The following is a 7784-nucleotide window of genomic DNA, read 5'->3' on the forward strand; positions in this document are numbered from 1 at the left end:
CTAGTGCGTCGATGTGAGGGAGAGGGTACGCGTCCTTAGGGCATGCCTTATTGAGGTCGGTGTAGTCAGTGCACATCCGCCACTTGCCGTTCGACTTCTTGACCATTACTACGTTGGCCAGCCAGGTGGAGTACCTGACCTCCCGGATGAAACCTGCTTGTAATAACTTGGTTGTCTCCTCTTTGACTGCTTGGGCCCTTTCTCCACCCACTTTCCTCTTCTTCTGGGCAATGGGCTTGGCGTCCTTACACACGGAGAGCCGATGGCAATGGAAACTGGGATCAATTCCCGGCATATCGGCGGCAGTCCAAGCGAACAAATCGGCGTACTGTACCAGGACTTGTTTGATCTTACACGCATCCGTTTCGGACAGTTGGGAGCTCAGGAATGTGACCTGCCCCTCTTTCGTCCCGAGTTGAAAAGGAACTGTTGTTTCAATCGGCTCGACCCTGCCCTCGTCTGCCACTCTCGGGTCCAACTCCAAATCATCGACTGGGTCTCGTTGGCTGGTGTCTCCGATGACATTAACATCTCGGGAAGGCCTCGGCGTCGGTGGAACTTTTAAACTTGCAAAGTAACACTCTCGAGCCGTTTTCTGGTCCGCGTGGAGGGTGATGATCGCTCCTTCTTCCGAGGGAAATTTCATGGCTAAGTGAGGTGTGGAAACGATGGCCCGGAGTTTGTTTAAGGATGGCCGACCTAACAAAATATTGTATGAAGTGTTGGCGTGCACAACCACATATCGGACTTTGATTCTCCGCCTATGGTGGTCGTCCCCAAAGTAGGTGTACAGGTCGATTGTCCCCCTGGTATCCACTCGTTCACCAGAAAATCCGACTAAGGGCTCACCATAAGGCATTAGCTCTTGTTCGGGGATGCCGAGCTGTTCGAATGTTTTCCAATATAGGATGTCTGCCGAGCTTCCTTTATCAACCAACGTCTTCTTAACCACGCAATTGTTGATTTCGACACTGATGACCATTGGGTCGTCCTGTATCGGGTCTACCCCTTTGAAGTCTCGGTCGGTAAACGTGATAGGAGGCATGTGAATGGTTGCTCTTCCCACGGCATTTACCAACTTGATTGCTCTTAAGTGCCTTTTTCGGGCGGAGGACGTGCTTCCTCCTCCCGCGAATCCTCCGGCAATTGTATTTATCACCCTCCTGGGTTGACTTCGTTCAGGCTGCCGGTCACTTCTTTCGGGGGTCCTGCTTCTTTCCCTAGATCAATGCCTTGGGGGTGCTCTGTCACTGTTTCCTCTCCTTTCCCGAGAGTTGTCATATCTCCTCCTTCCCGACGGCTGGGTGAAGTTCTGGAGATGGCCAGACTTGACAAGGTCCTCAATGCGGTCTCGGAGAGCCGTGCATTCCTCGGTGGTGTGTCCCCTGTTCCTGTGGAAATGGCATGTCTTGGTTTTATCCGCGTGGGGCGGAGTCATGGCTCGACGTGGGACTGCTAGGATTTCTGTGGCCAGCGCCTGCTCTAACACCTTAGCTCTGGTGGCGTTGAGCGGTGTGTACTGCGTATACCGGGGCCCCCTGTGTGCTATTTCCCTGTCGGGGACATCCTTCGGGCGCAGTTTTGGGTTGTGTTCCTTCTCATCCTCCTTCCTTCCTAGAAAGGAGTCGGGCCGGTTCTGGTTTCGGAACTCGGCCAACTCTTCCATCTGCATGTACTTCGTGGCTCTTTGTCTCAGGTCGTCTAGGTCTCGGGGTGGTTTCTTACACAAGCTATTGACGAATGGGCCAGGTCGTAATGCTGTGGTTAAGTGATGCATGGCAACGGCTGGGTCCAAATCGCGAATAGATAGTGTCATTTTTCCAAACCTCTCCATGAAAGTTCTAAGAGGTTCCTTCTTCTCTTGGCGAATGTTGACCAACGCGATCGAGGTGAGTTGGTGTGGACGGCTCGTAGCGAATTGTATCACAAAGCGGGAAGACAAGGACGTGAAAGAGTCCACGGTCCCGGGTGGAAGCCTGGTAAACCAGTTGAGTGCCGGCCCCTTTAAGGATGTGGGGAAGACTTTGCAAAGAATAGCGTCCTCGTCTGTGTACAAGCCGACCTGAGTGACGAAAACATCCAAATGCTCTTCAGGGTCGGTGGTTCCGTCGTATTTTTCCAAGGTCAGGTTTTTCCAGTTGTCGGGCAAACGAGCCCCGGCAATTTCTGGCGTGAATGGAGTCTTTCCATGTCTTCGTTGTTGGTCTTGCGTTGTCGCTGGTCCACCTGATGGGCGAGGAACATTGACTTCCTTATACCACCCAGACGATTCACCTTGGTCCCGGGTTGACTGGTTGCGTGTATCGTGCGATGGGTGCCATGTCCGATCATCGCTCCTGAGCTCGGCATTTTCTCTTCTCAGGGCCGATAATTCGTGAGCATCTTTTTCTCGAAGCCTCCTGAGTTCCATCATTTCGGCCTTCAGTTGCTCGATGGCCGATGACGGATTAGGCTGTTGAGATCGGTCCACGTATGACTCTTCCATTCCATCCTCGTTCTGATTAGCTTGTTGCCTAGGATTGTCCCGGGGCATCCCGTAGGGGTATTCTGTGGCAACGTTCTCTTGCTGACTTCTCGTAAGTACCATCTTGCTCCGGGGTCGAAGACCGTTCTAACTTCGGGGTCGAAAACCGTTCTAGCTTCGGCCCCACGGTGGGCGCCAAAATGTTCCGGGTGAAGAACACTTGTCTCCTTACTCCTTTCTTAGCTGTCTTCGAGTCTTTCCGAGTCTTCCGAGCCGAACAAATTACTAACTCCGAATGGTGGGGAGGGTACCTGCAAAGGCACTCCGACGATCAAGTCAGTGTTCGGTTTAGAGCAATAAATGCGCTAGTTGGAATAATAACGTACCTCATTTATGTCATACCACCTGTATATTTATAGTGACACGTTTGGGCCTGGTGGGCCTTCATTCTTGGGATGCGGGTAATACACGAATTAACCTTAATCCTGTCTTAATCTGGCTTGGTAATTAACACATAATAAGTATCTAACTGGCCACGTGTTGTTTGTGATCTGCTCTTTGTCGAAGTCCTCGGCTAGGCGTAAGGCCGAAAGGGGGTTCGGCCTTCTCCAAGGCCGAAGAGGGTGTTCGGCCTAGGTCAATGCCGAGGAGGTGTTCGGCCTAGGCCTAGGCCGAGGAGGTGTTTGACTCGTCGCTGATGGCAGTGGCTTGATTTGTTGAAGTCCTTGGCTAGGCATGAGGCCGAAAGGGGGTTCGGCCTTCTCCGAGGCCGAAGAGGGTGTTCGGCCTAGGTCAATGCCGAGGAGGTGTTCGACTCGTCGCTGATGTCAGTGGCTTGATTTGTTGAAGTCCTTGGCTAGGCATGAGGCCGAAAGGAGGTTCGGCCTTCTCCGAGGCCGAAGAGGGTGTTCGGCCTAGGTCAATGCCGAGGAGGTGTTCGGCCTAGGCCTAGGCCGAGGAGGTGTTAGACCTGGCTCTCCTTTGGCCGAGAGGGTGTGTTCGGCCCGTGCTCCAGCCGAAGTGGGGGTGTGCTTTTGTCGGCTCAGGCACCCCTTTCGGCCTATTGCCTGACCGAAGGGGTGCCTCCTAGTACATATATATATATATATATTGTTGGAGAGAATTTTGTTTGATTTGAATTGGACTATTATGAATGGAAAAACTTTTCCTCAAAATATTTAAACAATGATATATCCAAGACTTTGAATGTAAGTTTACTCATTATACTGAAATAACTTCTCATTTGATTTATGTTTGTTTGTGACATTTTTTTTTATAAAAAATAAATTAAAGTAAGACATCACTCACTAGAATCAACCATCAATCTCTTTAAATAATTTTAGTGAAATTATACCAATCACCATATATTTCAAATTTTTAATTTTAAAAATAATATTTTATTACATGAAAAGACTAACTAATTTTTCAATCTACACCACTCTTTTGAATCAATTAATTATTAATATTTTGAGTTTCAATGACAATTTAAAATTGAATAAATTAAACAGCAAATTAATAAATTAAATAAATAGACTGAAAGCATTTTAATTTGTTTCGATCCTCCAAGGAATCATAAATCAGAAATCAAAGTCTGAGATGTACAAAAGTCAACTTTTGGAAGTTTATTAAAAAAAGGGGGATAAAATTGAGTCTTTAAAAGTATATGTTTTTGACATTTTAATATCTGAAAGTATAAAAACTTTAAAAAAAAAATCTTAAAAGAGTAAAATATTATTCACTTTAATTCAAAATTCAAAAAGCATGGGACTTAAATGATAATATTAATGTATATTTAGAGACTAAAATTAATTATAATAATTATTTTTCAAGATTTAAACAAAACAAATAATTTTTTTAAAAAACTTATTCATAATTTTCTTATTTTAAGATTAAAGTGCTAATGTGATGCATTTTCAAGAATCAAAATAAATTTTTGAAACAAAAAGGTTGATAAGACTTTTTCACCCTTTTTTTTTTCTCTTTTCTTTTCCCCACAGACTTTAGTATGCAAGAATTTTGTCCCCACAAAAAAAAAGTATAGGAAAGATATTTCTTAAAGTCAGTGCAAAAAATATATAATTAAAAAAAAGTAAACCCTACTTATTTTAAATTGTGAAAGTCACTTAATGGACACCCACAAATGCAAAATTAAGATGTTAGCTACTAACTGCTTCTTCCATTTCCTTTCCAAGATTTCTTGTGCCTTTCTCCCACTGTCACAGTAAAACCAATTGCCAATTAAGCAGAAGAAAACATTCACAGCATCAGATGCCAATACTGTCTCAGGTCATTGCTATTACAATTTCGTTGCATGCCCTTCAGTAATAATGGATGTATTTGTCGTCACAAAATAATACATAAAAGAGCAATGGATTCATTTGATGCCAGAGAAAAAAATATATAAAAGAGCAAAGAATGCATTTGTTGTCACACAATTATTGTTTCTTTTAAATTACATATAATTTTTAGAAGTAACGTTAATTCAAGTTTATAATATTTATATAATACAAAAATCATAAAAAAATTTTAAGATTTTAAAATTTAATTAATATTCAATTTTTTATTTATTAAAATATTTGAATTATAATTATTTTATGTTTTAATTAATAATATCTTAAATTTAGATGTCTAAATTAATTAATATATATATATATATATATATATATATATATAGACACACACACATACACACACAGAGAGGAGAGAACAAATTACTCTATGAGTAGCTCTTGATAAAGTTAATTCACTTAATAACTTATAGTGTATATTGAATTTTAATTAATGATTCAATCCTTAAATTAAAATTTTTTAATGCATAGATCAAGTTTACAAAATTTTAAAAAATTTGAAAAGTATTTGATATTTCATTTTATTAATTCAAATTGACAGAGAAATATAAAAATATTTTATATGTTGATTATTCAAATAACGAAGTATTATATGATTTAAATTTTTCTAAAAATTTGTAAATTTGATTTATACATTAAAAACTTTTAATTTAACGGTTGGACTGTTAAAATTTAACATACACCATAAATTATTGAGTGGAGTAACTTTATCAAAAGTTATTTTTGAGTAATTTGATCCCTCCTTATATACATAGTTTTAAAAACCGGACCGGTCATCGAACCGGTTAAGGTACTGGGTCAGTGGGTCAAAGGTTGAACCGGTGGGTCACTAGTTGAATCGCATGACTCGATTTTTATTTATTTATATTAAAAAGTATTCATACTAAATATATTTTATACTTATAAATTTTAATAAATTCATATCTTATTTTAAATTTCAATTTTTCTATCTTATTTAAATTTATTTTTATTTTTATTTTTATTTTGTAAAAAAATACATAAAAAAATTATATGTTAAACGGTATATTAATACAAATTAAAAATATAAATAATATGTACATATATAATATGCTTGCAATTAATATCAGAAAATAATATATGTAATATTTACATAAATATTGCATTATTAAATATATAATTTAAAATTAATAATATACTATAAAAGTTATTTAAGTTGTATATATTGCAAACAAATATATTAGAACAAGTAGTCATTGTTATATTTAATAAGACTCCTTGCTTTTTCATTAAGAGATTCAATTTTCATTATTATTTTTGTGATTTATGGTCCCTTAAAAAAATTAAAAAAAAGAAAAAAAAGTGGTTGAACCGGTTTGACCCACCGGTTCACCGGTTGAACCGAAAAATTGACCGGTTCAATCCAGTTTGAAACAGGTCGACTGCATAACCGATCCAACTTCAGATTCAGACCGGCTGGACCACCGGTTCCCGGTCCGACCGGCCGGGTCGGTCCGGGTTTTAAAACACTGCTTATATATTTACTCCACTCAATAACTCATATTCTACATTAAATTTCAACGATCCAACCATTGAATTAAAAACTCTTAATGTATAAATCAAGTCTACTAATTTTTAAAAAATTTAATAACAACCATGTGATACTTTGTTAGATTTAAATCAACATATAAAATATTTTTATGATTATCTGTCAATTTGAATTTATGAAATGAAATATCATATAATTTTCAAAATTTAATTTTTTTTGCAGATTTAATCTATGTATTAAAAAATTTTATTTTAAAAATTAGATTACTCCACTGCACTTCACACTAACCTCAATCTCTTTTTAAAAAAAATTCTATATTCATATTTAAAATTTGTATAAATATATATTAAATTAAAATTAGTAACTAATAAAAAATAATTAACTTTTATATATAAAGCAAAAATGATGTTTTTCTTGTGTCATTGCATTTTTAGAGACTTTTCTTTGACTATAAGAATTTTAAATATTTTTTAACTTCGTATCTAATTTAGTTTTTATTTATCATAATTACTTATGAATTAATTTTATTATTTTTAAAATAAATTATTAATAAAAAATTTATCCACATATATATCCGTCGATAATTACCCACGATACATCCGTCGGTAATTCCATGTGTATTGTTGATAATATTTTTAAAAAATTATTTCAAAATTGTATTAAATAACAATTTTATTTAGTGTAACACCCTCATATTTGACCTTTCAACGACTTCACTCCACAACACTTCACACTAACCTTAATTTTTTTTTTAAAAAATCTATATTCATATATTTTGTTATTGGATCAATTCAATAATTTTTTACACTACAAATATTGTTTTATTAAAAATAATATAGTTCAAAATTGGTAAAATTATAAATATTAAGAAATTACCTTTTAATTTTAGACTATCACGCATCAATGTCATTTCACTAATTATATATTTCTCAATTTAAACAAAATTAACTATATATAATATTAAAATATATTAATAGTAAATTATTATTTTATATTATCATTTAATTATAAATTATATATATAATAGTTAGTATGGAAAATTAATTAGCATGACAAAATTAGTTAAGTATTTAAGAATTTAATTTGCTAATCTTTTATCATTATATTTTTTAAAGTTACTGACGAATTTTTTTACATTTTCAACGAACAACGTTTTAGACAGATAATTCGTGAGAAATATATGTCTGAAACACTATAATTTTCCCACGAAAAAAATTCATAGGTAAAATCCATCTGAAATTTTAGACGGAAAAAATTTGTGGGTAATATCTATTGGAATTGTTTGTGTTTCAAACGGACACATATTCGTCAAAAAAATCCGTCGATAATGTCATTTTTTAGACAAATATTTATTTGTGGAAAAAAGTTCGTCGGTAATGAGTGTTTTTTTGTAGTGCACACACACACACACTTGGGCAGATAGGGTTAACTCTATTGAACCCCTTTCTTAAAATAATCAATTGGA

This window comes from Cajanus cajan, chromosome 8, assembly GCF_000230855.2.
Source record: "Cajanus cajan strain Asha chromosome 8, NIPB_CcT2T_4, whole genome shotgun sequence".
NCBI classification, from domain to species: domain Eukaryota; kingdom Viridiplantae; phylum Streptophyta; class Magnoliopsida; order Fabales; family Fabaceae; genus Cajanus; species Cajanus cajan.